Consider the following 14987-nt stretch of genomic DNA (forward strand, 5'->3'; position numbering starts at 1 on the left):
GGGGGGTTTTTTGGATCCAAGAGCTAGCTACAAGTTTTTTTTTTTCAAGGTTACTAGTTCGATTTCATGGGAGGTTTTTGAAGACCAAGGAGATTGGAGAGGAGCTTCGTGCTTCGAGTCGGGGAAGGAAAGACAGAGAATTGGATTTTTCTTCTTCATAGAGTTTTGGGAAGACGGAGGCAATCATAGCTGAAGTCAGTGTTGTAATGGTGAATCGGGATTTTTAATGAAGTGGATGTGATCAGTCCTGACTGTTTTGTGAAATCGAGTTACGTCTGTGATTGAAGGATTAAAAAGGTGTCTATAGGATTGAGTATGCAAAGTGAATGAAATTTATTGAGTTAATCTAACAAGACTGTCAGTGGATTCAAGATCATAAGTACAAAGCGGTATCAGAGATTAACAGATTGGGTTGTTCGGGGTTCTCTGTAACGTCTAGAGACCTACCGGCTAGGGCAAAAAGCACTTCAACAAGCAATCGAAGGGCATCCGTATAGATTTACGGTGTATTTTTGTTGTCGTTTATATTCCAGCAGTCAAAAATTGATAGACTGCTTGACTATTGGCGAATCTCCATACTACCTTCTACAGCCAGACGCCCAGCGCATTCTCGAGCAGGAAAGCACGTAATACGACAAAAGTGGTGAACTCGACGTGAAAGCTTGAGGTGGAAGGTATTGGATTTTGGTTGATTTTATCATTATTTTAAGGAAAACGAAAATAAAAATTTTGAAGGATTTTTGGGAGGAGTTTCTGGTGGGGAGTCTTCTAAAGGACAAGGTATGCACATGGATCCGTCTATTGCTAGTATGTTTTAAGCCTTCTCATTGTCAATGCAGCAACAGCAAAGCAATGATTGAAAGGAAGCTTTGGCAACCAAAGCATTGCAAGCAGTGGTCAATAAAATTGATCAATTTGATGGGAGGAATACTTCAAGGTATTTAAGATGTTATGTTCGTAAAATGGAATTAAATCGGGTTTCTGAGAAGAAAATGGTTGAATTATTTGGACTTGCCATGATACCGGAGATAAGAGACTATATTACATCGATTACGGATCGTTATGGGAATTCATGGGAGGTTTTTTCACATGCATTGAAAGACGAATATTTCTTAGAAAATACTGATTGCGTTACTAAGAAGCTATTTTTGGAATGGATTGAACGGCCTAATAAGAATTTACAAGCAACAGAGCTACTAAGGGAATTTGAGAGGCAATACTCTCAATTATCGAAGGTAGAAAAATTACCATTGGAGCAGAACAAAGTTGATCTATTTCTTCAAGCTATTGATGGAAAATTGCAAGGGAAATTGGAACTCTTTCTTGAAGACAAAGAAAAAGATGAAGGATTGACAACAAAGTGGAAGAACGTTGAGGATGCGGTGGGGTTGCTTACAAAAAAAGAAAGGAAGAAGGATAGGAGCAATATTCCGAAAACAGTACAAGCATCCAAAGCTCCAGTATGTACAACACCACCAACAATGCCTATAGTTCAACCTTCGACATCCTTATCAAAGAAGGCAGATATGGGGATGGAAGAAATTATACAAGGAATGTGAGATCTTCAAATCAAATTAGCAAGACTTGAAGAGAATACTTCTATAAACAATTCAAAGAATGTTTCAAAACAAGGATATGTACAAAGATGCATTTGGTGTAATGATGCTTCACACACTAGAAAAGATTGCAATGAATTTAATAATATGATACGGCAGGGAATTATTTGCTGGAAAGATGGGAAGATAGCATTAAAAGATAGGAAGGATCTTCTTCAAACCAAATTTGGCAAGGGAGGAATGAGAGCATTGGTTCAAGATTACTTAAAAGAGCATGAAATAGCAGCACGAGAAAGTGCAAGTTATGGTGATAGAGTAGATGATGACCTTGGTGGAAGTACGAAAACTAGTGAGTTTTGGGCTTCTGCCATTTCTACAATGCAAGAAGGGAAATTATCTCGAGAAGCGTTATTGAGGACTGCAGCTACAATACAAGGTAGAACAGGTTGGGAGGATCCTGTTGAGTCTCTTTCAGTTCATGCATATATTGCTAAGAGCCAACATGAAGCTTTAATGAAAGAAAAGAGACGAGGAAATTTTGATGATACGAGAGAAGGAAATTCTTTTAAGAGGCAAACTCGAGGAGACAAGGCTCGGGAGGCAGCTTCATAAGAATTGCCTGTAAAGGATACCTTAGCATCATTGGGAGAAAAAACAACGGAGACAAAAGATAAGGGCAAATCAATTGCTTATAAGCTACTTTCTGACATTGAAGTGGCAACAAATTTGAAAGGGGTGTTGGAAGAACGTATATTAAACGCTAAGGTAGAATTCACATTGAAAGAAGTCTTGGGAATTGCAAAGAAGGAGTTTCATGATGTCATCATTGACAGCATTAAGCGAAAGAGGTAATTAATGGGCGAAACTGGAATGAGTCATGCTACTGATGCAAGAATATATAAAGATGAAGAAGAGGTTGATATTGGTTACAAGCAACCAACAAATGAAAAGAATGGGTATAATCAACGAGTACGTTTCGAAGATTCTAGTGACAAGGAAATGGAAACTTTGAGCCATTATCGTCGAAAGCATTGGGCAAGGGCAACTACTGAGGTATTATTGAAAATAGGAGATATAGAAGAACCAATAGTTGCTTTAGTCGAGCACGGTTCTGAAATAAATCTTATATCTAAAGATCTTTATAAGAAGCAAAAATGGCCAATTGATATGGAACATGGATGGGCCATTCGAGCGGCTAATAACACACGGGGCGAATTATATGGAGCTTGTCCAGATGTCAAAATTCAGATTAGGGATGTTGCGACGGAGCAACATTTCTTCGTTCAAGATACAACGTCTTATCCGTTGATTTTAGGACAACCTTATATTATGGCAATACGGATGGAAACAAAAGTACTAGACAATGGTTTTCCTTATGCAAGGGTACGGAGCGAAGATGGGAGGAAAGTTGTACAATTTCTAACAGTACCTCCTAACCATGAACGGAATCGAGATAGGTTGAGGGAGAAACCATTGCCAAAGATTGTTGAAGGATTTAAGGATTTTGGGGAGGTACCACTGTAAAGCGAGATTATGGAGGTACAAAAGAGGAGGTACTCTCTCGAGATGAAGGTGCCTTTGATACGAGTTTTATTGGTATATTGGAGAATGGAAATATTATATATAAGAAAGTTGATGATTTTAAAAGAAAAGAAAGAAAAAGATTATATGATATTGAAGGACAATTATGCGAGTTAGGTACATTGCATGATGATGAGAGAATTTTAGGTATTTATGAAGAAAATCGACTGGAAGATTCATTGGAATTGATTACATCTATTGGGTTAGGAGATAATGATAAGACTGTTGAGATTCATTCGAGAGAGGTTTATACCATGCTTGAATCTTTTCAAGCACCAGAAGTCACAGTAGAGACGAGATATAAAGCGGCAGATAAGAAGGTAAAGCCTGTTGCCGGAGCATTACCAGAAGATTCTAAAGAACAAATGGGAGAAGCATCAAAAGAAGTAAGTTTAAGAGATCGAGTGAGTATTGGACATCAGGGTTTAGGATTTTGGGTTTAGGGGTTACATGGATGTCTTAGAGGTTTTTCATCCTCAATATCTCTTAATATATAGCATAGCTTTTTCTGTTTTAAGATTTTGCCAAGGCTTAGAATCACCCAAAGACCTCTACAAACGTTTTTGTTTTTCAAAAAAATGTGTTTCTTTTTCTGTAATTTAGGATTTAGAAACCCTAATTAGGGTCTCCACACCCTGATTACAGTTCTCACTTGCATATTTTTTCTCATCAAACAACTGTGTATGGAGTCTAAATGCGTACAGAACACTGCTTACTCAAAGCAATCCCCCATTGATAAGTAGTTCACCTAGTCCAGGTCCAGAGAATCCTTCGGACTTCTCGCCCCTATGTCTTTGCCCGCTCTCCACCTGCTGCACCACCGGCTCTCCTTCCATCAGGATCATCGTTGACGGAGTCAATATCAGCTCCATCTTCGACTTCTGTAAGACTCCCGCAGGCGACCAAGGTGCCTACCCCTGATGCATCCGTGAGTGCAGCCTTCGAGACTACGCCGCTTACTGCAATGTCACCTATACTCACATTACAGATTCTACAAAATCAGACATCGACACGCTCGTTAATCACCCCGCACTCACGCCCATTTCTCAACCGACCCCAACAACAGAGGGCTCAGCGGCAGCGGGTACCGTGCGAGCCCGACCAGCATCGACCTAGGCAATGAATTCTACAATGCCGCACACCCTGCACTCCACTGAGCCGACCTCGAATGCTCCAACGACTGGCTCAGACCGTCATGTCCCCATGGTCCGTCGTAAGATAAGTCCTCGTACCTCCACGCTCGATCATAGCTCCCCGGTGCACCGGTTCGCGGCAACCCTTCGTCACGCCTTGTGCTCCAATCTCTTGTCTTCGCTTCCTGTGCCTCCTATGCTGCCGCAGGCATCTACCGCAGCTGCTCCGACGTATGCACCAAAAACCACACTCGACGATGCTAATTCTGCCCATCCTTGCACGGCTGTGTTCAAGTACCCAGCCAAATGCAGCCAATACTCAAATACTTAAATGCACCCAAACTCGCACGCATCGCCTCTCCGAGAGCTCTCTTTTTCGAAACTCCCTACACGCTGTCTCCGAGTCCTCGTACCATCGTGGATTGCAACGCCTAGCTTTCTCGCCCGGGTGGGCAAATGGGCCCTCCGTCCAATCATGGCTCCTCCCTCTCATACATCGCCTCACCTAGAATTCCAACATCCGGAACTCATTGCACCCGTACATGTCTATCACTGCGTACGCCTCCTCGTCCTCGTTGTTCGATGACACAAAATTATTGAACGACGCATCGAAAAATATCTGTAATCCTAGCGACCAGGTCCCTCGGCCCCCAGCAGTGACGCCGATCCCAACTTCAACCCTCGCATGTCCGTTCGACTTGCTCCCTTCCTGTCTCCTCATAAAAGCCCCCTTCACCGCTCCCCGCCTCGATCCGCGACTCCTCGTTTGCCATCGGAAACCCCGAAAACTCACCCTTGGACATCGACGACCTCGGCAGGCTCCAAAAGAAATTGTTGAATGCGTGCAACTCTAAACCCTACCGCCAAAAGCTGTGGCTCCTCTGGTACACCCCACCCAATGCGTCATCTTGAGGCGCCTGTGCATCGTGCATCGCCGCGGGTAAGAACGAGGTCCATCGCCGAGCAGCATGCTGCGCTTGCACATCCTGCGACATAGGCATGTAGTCACCCATCGATTCATACAACGATGGCGACCACCAACTCCCCCGTCCACCGATGCCAGTCTCCCCGCTCCGCCGCTCATAAACGGTGACTTTTTTCCTCCCCCCACGAAACCCTAAACCTGCTGCCTCTCCAAAACTGCCATTGTCTCCCTCGCAAGCTCCTACTCCTCTTCACTCCACGTCTTTCTCCACCCCCTTCCCTTGGTTGCATCTCATTGGCCACACTTCCGTCTCTCCCAACCTCGAACTGCCCTTCGACCGCTCATTCTCCCCGTGCTTTGCAAGCAAACCTGAACGATGTGTTCGTTGAGACATGCGCCACACTATCTTGCTCTTCTGTGAAGCCTGAGGGAGCCTTCGATTGGAAGACTAGGCGACCAGGTTTTGGACCAGCCCGTACAAGGGGAAAGAGTAATGAGAGTGGCATCCATGGAACAGTGGCAGTATGGGATGGACGGCGCCCTTCATGTGCCTTTCTCCTGTGTGGGCGCATGTGCCCGGTTTTGGGTGTAAACTTGATCGCGACTGGGACCTCACAGGTGATATTCACTTCTATGAACCCGCATCTATGAATTCATAATTTCCACAGCATGGTTACCTGCTCGTGTGTTCGGCTCACAGTTTTGTGCTTCGCCTCATGTTTGAGTTGAGATAATTGTCAATTATCTACTTATAATGGTTCGGGTCCTTATGGAAACGGTAGTAGATGAGGGTGTTGGTTTGGATGAAGGAAGACGAAGAGGTCGCCTCTTGATTATGACTCATGGCACCCAAGGTGGAAACTCTCTCTCAATCAACACACATAGATTCTTTGCACGGAAATCGTACTTTTTTAAATGGAGGTGTAGTAGTGGCATTATTCAACTGGTATTGTTCTTCTGCAGCTGGAACTAAAGTGTATCTCTAAGCGTTTTCAGTCTTGATATTGGAAGTGCAAATGGCATCCAGCAAGTGGGTTATTGCTACACAAGGGTGATATGGCGAAGGAGTTGTGTTTCACAACTGTATTCACCTCATTCTCCTCCTGTTCACAACTGTCAAAACGGCCGGCTTTACTCAGTCTACGACTACTCCTGTGGCCAGTTTCGACGACCCAAGACAAACGCTTTGCAGCAGCCATCCCTTGTCATGACTTGAACCTCCACCGTGACAATGACGAGCGAGATGAACTGCGGAAAAGGAGGACTGCTCTCAACTGGGTGTCACACGCATGGTGGACGACTTCTCTCAGTCTTCACTTGTGTCTTTTGCTTTTGACACTACAGTTCCAAGCTCCTTCATTAAACCTGATTTTAGCCATATGACCTCATATATATTTCTACGTATTCCATCTTCCTCTCCGACTAACTGTAGGGTACTTAGGTTTAAGAATAAAAATCCAGATCATCTCTTGTTTGTAGGATATACTTTGGACCTATAAATTGCCACTGGAAGCTTTCATTTCGAAGACTAAGACTATAAATTGTATACCCTAAACCAAGGTATTGATCTATTGTGAGATCATCAGCTTTGGACATCACCATTTGCGACCAAGGTTTAGGAGCTTTGTGCAGCTGATATGGTTATGAGTGGATGGCTTGCAGACTTCGTAGTAATCTGCGTCTTCGATCTTAATGTTGTTGTTGTTGTTGAAGCTTAACCGCATTGCTCAAGCGTTTAGGGTACGACCAGCACCTGTGCTTCCAACATTGAAATGCATATTATAAAACGTACAATAAGGAGGCGTCAGGACCCGGTCTGAGAAAATGTGGAGCAAATACGAAGGACTCACGCTCCGATAGACATTTCCCAATCCCCCACCCGTCCCTCCACCCTGCTCCGCAATTCACATTCAATTGGGCATTGCAGTGCCAATAGCCATACGCTGCATTCATTCCTCGTCTCATGCCGTCTTGTTCATTGCCATCAATGCCAGCCACCGTCCCTGTTGTTACGTTGGCCGATTCCTTTATGCTTGCCAACCTCCTAAAGTTACTTCGTGCCAGGCCCTAGAAAGGAGCAATGGTAGCAAGAAAAGGCGGCCAATTCCAATTGCCGGCCATGCAATTCTAATTGGCAGACATGCATTGAGCTGTTGGCAGCCGATTCCAATTGAACCTGCTCTTTGAAGCCAATTCCAACTGGACCTGCTCTTGGCAGCCGATTCCAATTGAACCTGCTCATGGAAGCCAATTCCAACTGGACCTGCTCTTGGCAGCCGATTCCAATTGAACCTGCTCTTGGCAGCCAATTCCAACTGGACCTGTTCTTGGCAGCCGATTCCAATTGAACCTGCTCTTAGCAGCCAATTCCTACAAAACCTACTCTCGGCACCCGATTCCAATTGAACTTGCTCTTGGCAGATAATTCCAACTAGACCTGCTCTTGGCAGCCGATTCCAATTGAACCTGCTCTTGGCAGCCAATTCCAACTAGACCTGCTCTTGGCAGCCGATTCCAATTGAACCTGCTCTTGGCAGCCAATTCCAACTGAACTTGCTATTGGCAGCCGATTCCAATTGAATCTGCTCTTGGTAGCCAATTCCAATCGAACCTGCTCTTGGCAGCCAATTCCAACTGGACCTGCTCTTGGCAGCCGATTCCAACAAGACCTACTCTCGACACCCGATTCCAATTGAACTTGCTCTTGGCAAACCATTCCGACTAGACTTGCTCTCGGCAGCCGATTCCAATTGAACCTGCTCTTGGCAGCCAATTCCAACTGGACCTGCTCTTGGCAGCTGATTCCAATTGAACCTGCTCTTGGCAGCCAATTCCAACTGGACCTGCTCTCGGCAGCCGATTCCAATTGAACCTGCTCTGAGTATTATCAGCGTTGGCATCAAGTTCAAATGTTCCAAATGTCGCCGATGTGCCGACACCACCGACATCTACTTTGTCCCCTAGCCCCTGAGCTTGCGCCGCTTGCTGTAGCGTCGCTTGCAACATCCCACGTTACCCTCATGACATCGACTTGCTTGCAAATGACCCCGCATTTGCCCCCATTCCTCAACCGACCCAGGCGATGGCGGAGGCGACTTCGAGGGAGACAACGGAGGGCTCAACAACACAGCGTATTGCTTGTACTTGACTACCGTCGACCTGGGCGATGAATTCTGCGATGTCACATACCCTGCACCCGAGTTGGCCGAGCTCGAGTACCTCGACAAGTGGCTCGGATCGTGACCTACCGATGCTACGTCGTAAGACAAGCTCTCATATCCAAATGCCCCATCATAGCACGCCGCTGCTCTAGCTCGCGGCGACCCATCATAACCTCCTCCGCTTCGACGTCCCGTCGTCACTGCTTGTGCCGTTGCATGTAGCAACCGGAGCTACTTCAGCGTGTGTGCAAAAAACACACACCCAAACGACGATAATTTTGCGCATCTTTGTACGGTTGCATCTAGTATCGAGCCGGATGCAGCCAACACTCGAACACTCTGTGCATGAACTTGCATGCATCGCCTCTCCGAGAGCTTTCCTTCCAAAAGTCCAAGTATGCCGTCCCCGAGTAGTGGTACTGCCGCGGATCGCAATGCTTAGCTTTGTCGCCTGGGTGGACAAACGGGCACTCCGTTCAATCATGGATCCTCCCCCTCGTCCATCGCTTTACCTTGAATTCAAACATCCACAACTGTTCGATCCATATATGTCCACCACCGGCTATGCCTCCTCGTCCTTGTTGTTCGACGGCAGAAACTTATTGAATAGTGCATGAAAAAGTGTCGGTGACCCCAGTGACAATTCCCCGGCTTCCAGCGATGACGCCGACCTCAAGCTCAACCCTCGTAGGGCCGCTTCACCCGCTCCACTTCTCGCTTCCCGCTCCCCGCCTCAATCAACGATTCCTTATCCAGCATCGAAAATCCTGAGAACTCACCCCTCGACACCAGCAAGCTCGACGGGCACAAAAAGAAATTATTGAATGCGTGCAACTGCGCGCTCTTCCTGCCCCTCAAGTTGTGGCTCCTCTGATACATCCCACCCATTGCGCTATCTCCAAGCACCTCATCGACAAGACCCCGACCCTCAGCTGTCCTGACTCACATTTCGAAGGTTACAAATTGTGTCATCCTTTCTTGTGTTCGGTGTGAGAAACATGCAGCATCTTCCTTCGTTGCATGTCATGCATGCAGGTGGATGCTTTCCGTTTTATGATTATTTTCCATCTCCATGATATTAGACTAGAAACTTTTTCACCGGGATATGGTTTTCTACAGAGTCGAGTTATGGAAATCAATTGGAGTTCTAGTGGGAGGACTTGATTCTCATGTTGGCCGGACTACATTAGAATAGATTACATCGGGTGTAATCATAGAATCGTATGGTATGACATCTGTTCAACCTTGGTCATCTCATTGAGCCTAGTATATAATCCGTCAACCTCCGCCAATTGGGAACCATACACACACACACACACACACACACACACACATGGAAGCATGTAGAGTTTTAGACACAGGTTGACATGTTATGCAGGTGGTGGAGTAGACAAGAATTGACCTAATAAAGAACATGCGAAGCGATGTAACGTCCCTTTGTCTCAAGCTCCTATTTCAACCTAAAACACAACAAAGGAACACAATCACTCATTGTAGAAAACACACACACACACACACAAAAAATAAATAAATAAAACAGAAACAAAAATAATAAAAAACAAAAAACAAAAACAATGCAAATCGCCCCAAGAATGCCTCAACTTCACTTCGAAAGAAAAAACAGATCAACACAGGGCAGCCGAATTTTGATCCAGCACAGGATCACCTCCAATGCTTGGAGTTCGAGCTTGGAGTCTGGCTCACCTCGCCTTACATCACAACTTCATCTTTGACTGGACTAGGTAAACCTGGTTTAGGATTTTAGGGTTTTAGGGATTAGAGGTTTTGCAACACTCACAAATTGTGAAGCTCAGTTCACAATTGCTTTCATGCCTCCACTCATTCTCAACGCCACAATTCAAGATTATTGGCTGCTGCATACCTCAGAATGCAATAGCTTTCATCATTTCATGTGAGCCAAGGGAAGCAGCACCCCTTCACAAATAACCGACACATTCTATACAACACAAAACAAAAAGATACAAACAAAGCCAAATACACAAAATGGACCAACAGCCCGAACAAAGCAACAAAATATATAAAACAAATGTGTCATACAAAACTTGAAAACCTAGAAATGAACTAAAAGTCCACATTCTCCATCAACACTAAAATCCCAACAACAACAACAATAACAACAACAACACAAAAAAAAGAAAAAAAGAAAAAAAAACCTGTACTATCTTCCAAGAGATTGCAGGCAAAATCTTGCACAAAATATATTTCTAAATAAACCCACATGCATTCGAGGACGGCGAATACATGCGACAGCTCATGAACTTGAGCAGTAAATCTTGTCCTTGTATCCATAACAAGAGCCCATAGATTTGTACAAGAAGCCACACTGCTTATATACAGACTGTCTTCATTACCCTTTTCCACGTGCTCCGTAAGCCGGGAATCAACTGCATCGTAGTGATACCTGCACGTCGAAACAAATGTAGGAATGAAAGTTCAATAAATGGGTCTGTCCGAATCCAGGCTGCTTGCTGAAAGTAAACGCATGTTGTAGAAATCGGAATAGCTGATCGACATCCAGGAGGACAAAGTCAAAATCGACGATACACACATGACTGGGCTCATGCCTAACTAAGCAACATCACACCACATCAATGACGAAAGCTCGCACCGCCTTACCTCTGCTTCATTTGGCCACCGAGCGTTGTAAACGTTGTAATCCATTGAGTTGCGGGCATTCCTAACTGGATCTTTTTCTTAGGTTGGTCATCCTCATCTTCTTCAACATCTGATTCGCCCTCTCTTCTGACCAACCTGTATGGAACACTAGAAACAAAAGGCTTTATTAATATGATGATCAAATGAAGAGTAGGTTCAAAAAAAGAATCCTCAATGTAGGGACAGGAAAAACGAAGCAAAAGAAAGTCATAGAATGTACCTTTTCAACACCGTCTGTGTTTATGGGTCTCACAGTAGGATTAGGACCCAAGATGGAATCGAAGAGTAGAACGAGCTTGCCGTGGTTTGGCTCTTCATCGAACTTCATATTTGCGACCATCTCCAAAACGTCTGTTTAAAAACGGAACCGGGCAGAAATAGCACAGCATTTCGGGAGAAGTTGCCATTTTCTTCTTCCACACCAGAAAACCTTTGTTGTCGCCCTACAAAACCAAATATATAGAGCATGTCCAAATAAAAAATAATGAGAAGGAAGGAAGGAAGGAAGAAAAAATAAATAAATAAATATATATATATATATATATATATATATATATATATATCGCATTGATCACTTCTTCATTAGCTACTAGCTACAAAGTTGATCAGTACCTGATAACCTTGCCAAGGAAGACTACCCCGCATAAGGAATACCAAAGTATAAGCCAGTGATCCCAAGTCGTCCTTCCTACTCCCAGTCCTTCCCATATGTGCATGCACACTCGCATAGCGAACAGTTCCACTGCATGTACGAAAATTACACAGAATCAAAATATAGCTCAAAAGCAAAACAGTCGCTCCCAACCGCCAAAACAGGAATGGCAACTACAGATCAGGACAAGGGGGGGGGGGAGAGCCTCTCCGGAACACATCGGGCCTTTGGTCATATTCTACATGCTGACCGGTTGTACCATCCCTCCATCGAGTAGCTGCATATATGAGAGAAAGACGTTAATCTTGGTGTGAAATTGACTTGTGCATGGACGTAGCGGTAATAAACTCATCCAATTCTCAGTCTAGATGCTCTTCATATAACAGTTAACAGATGTTTAAAAAAAAAAAAAAAAAAAAAAAAAATGTAATGCCAAATTGGAGCAAAGGAGGTTGCTAATGTGTGAACAGAGAACGAATTGCAGCACAACGATACTGAAAACTCACCAAGCTCGAGATGTACATGAAAAAGCTTCTTCTCTTCAGGTGTATTGGGTTGTCCCAGGAGAAAGTTCTCGGGCTTCACGTCTCCATGTGCATACCTGCTCAATCAGAACGAGCTGCCCTAAATACTTGCGCTTGACCTCGAAGAGTTCTAGACATCCCGGAGACTTGGCCCGAGCATATCCATGACCTATAGCATGTGAACGAAGTCAAAATCGGATTAAAATAAATAAATAAATACATAAATAAATAAATAAATCATGAGTCAAGTTTGAAAAGAAGACGACTACATGAAAACTAAAGGTCTGCTTGGACTACAACAATTCAATAGGTGACTCACCATGACGTAGTAGTCGCCTTGTCGACCTGTGCAATATACACGACCAACACCATGGCTGCCACCAAGAGTGCTGGAGAAAGAACCCGCGCCAACCATGGAGGTTTAGGAGACAAGCCCTAATCACATTTGAATGATGAAAATAAGAAATGCAGAAAGGTAATTGCGACACTAGTAATCACATCCCAAGAGTGAAATCACAATGGTATGAGCTCGAGACGTACTTGTAAACATGCTACTCGCAAGGAGGACCATGATTGCAGCCCTTACCACTCCGATGCTCGAACTTGCTCGAACTTCAACACCGCAACCTGCACAAACGAGTTCAACGTGAGTACAAAAACTTATTACATTAATACCTACAAGACCTCGATGTAATGTGCAGAGCATCTCCCAAACATGCCGCTGCGACCAAGGTTTAGAGCAAAATAAATTGTAAGAAATTGAATACCTCAACGGCCTGTGGACCAGCACGCTCCGTCCCACCGCTCCGTCCCTGTCATTACGTTGGCCGATTCCTTTATGCAATGTACGAGGTTTAGGGACTGCAGCAGTGAATGAAAAACAAGAACCATGAGGAGGCTTAAAACAAACCCCATGTTCATTGAGCCAAAAAGTTGTCAAATCTTCTAATTCCATCCCAAAACAAATTCAATCCTAAACCAGGTTTCAACAATCCATGAAACAATTAAATTGGGAACCATGCACCACACAAACATGGAAGCATGTAGAGTTTTGGACAACGTTTTACATGTTATGCAGGTGGTGGAGTAGACAAGAGTTGACCTAATAAGGAACATACGAAGCGATGTAACGTCCCTCTCCTTGAAGCTCCTACTTCAACCTCAAACACAACGAAGGAGCACAGTTACTCACTTTAGAAAACAAACAAAACAAACCAAAACAAACCAAAAAACAATAAAAATAAAATAAAAAATCGATTCAAATCGCCCCAAGAATGCCTCAACTTCACTTCGAAAGAAAAACAGATCAACACAGAGCAGCCGAATTTTGATCCAGCACAGGTTCACCTCCAATGCGACCAAGTTTACGAGCTTGGAGTCTGGCTCACCTCGCCTCGCCTCGCCTCGCCTCACATCACAACTTCGCCTTGCCCTCAATACGTTACTTGGTTACGGTTGTGAGTCTGAACACAATACTTTCGCATTCGGGGATCTTCACTACACATGCAACTAAGTGCATTTCACTCCAATATTTTTTCACGTGAGTGTTATAATTATTTAAAATAGAATTTGTCTAGCATCAAAAAATAAAAAAACCAAAGAGTAAATACAAATTTGGTCTATGGGGACAAAGAATTCAAGAAGTTCGAAGGAATTCAAGAAATTTCAATTTAGAATTTAGAAACTTGTGCCGAACTGGAACTCACGCCGGGACTGAGAGTCACGGGACTAGGGAGACTCGCGCTGGGATCGAGGCTCGCAGGACCGAAACTCGTGCAAAAACTGGGACTCGTAGGACTGGGACTCTTACCGAGACTGGGACTCGCAGGACTGGGACTCTTACCGGGACTGGGACTCTTATCGGGACTAGGACTCGTAGGACTGAGACTCGCGCTGGGAGTGGAATTCATACCAAGCCTGGGACTCGTGGAACTGGGACTTGTGTCGAAACTGGGACCCACTCCGAGGTCCGCTAACTGGTGTCGCATCCGATCCACACTCCCATTGTGAGGGTGCGAGTCCCTGTCTCAGTTCCTTGCCCCGGTGTCTCACTCCCTCCCTCTCCCACCATGCATCATTCGAATTTTCTTCCCTTTCTTTCCGGTGTACAGGGTGAGATTGGGCACCGGGCACTGAATGTTTGTTGCTTGTCTGTCGTTGTGTGGAGGGGAGTGAGAGGGTCGGTCTGAGCACATGCACTGAGTGTTAGTTGCTTGTTTGTCGTCGCCTGGACGTGGAGGAAGAAGGGGGGGGAGGAGGAGGGTTTAGGGTTTAGGGTTTAGGGTGTAGGAAAGAATGAATGTGATGCTGTAAGGACATTATTGCCACCATGGAACTCATATGTGCCCTTTGTTCAATGCGTCCTCCATGGGAATAGAAACTGTCGATGAAGTTGTTGGTTGCAGTACAAAGATGGAGTTTCTCTTCTGGCCACATTTGATAGTGGTAACTAAGGAGTAACCAGGTTTAGCCGCGGCTATGGTTCTATCAGTGCTTATCAAAGTGGGACAGGAAAATCTGTAAACTTGGTCGAACGAGTCTCAAGCTCCGTGAAAATGATGCTATCAAGCAGATTCCCACTAAACTTGGGACAACACAAAAAAGACAAGTCTTGAGCTCCGTAAAAATGATGCTACCAAGCAGATTCCCACTACACCTGGGACAATACAAAAAAGAAAACACTCGAACTGTACTGGAAAGCGAAAGGCAAGAATTGCTCCAAAATCGCAGGGCATGGCTTCTGGGACGAGAAGAGGCGAAGCGTCTGTTGGAAGTAGAA

General features: G+C 44.7%; 1 pseudogene; it reads right to left on the bottom strand.

Moving 5' to 3' along the window:
- Positions 1–8155: 8155 nt before the first annotated feature.
- On the bottom strand, positions 8156–14196 carry LOC112293038 (uncharacterized; annotated as a pseudogene).
- Positions 14197–14987: the final 791 nt, after the last annotated feature.

Source organism: Physcomitrium patens, chromosome 19, assembly GCF_059467195.1.
Source record: "Physcomitrium patens ecotype Gransden chromosome 19, ASM5946719v1, whole genome shotgun sequence".
In the NCBI taxonomy this organism is placed as follows: Eukaryota; Viridiplantae; Streptophyta; class Bryopsida; order Funariales; family Funariaceae; genus Physcomitrium; species Physcomitrium patens.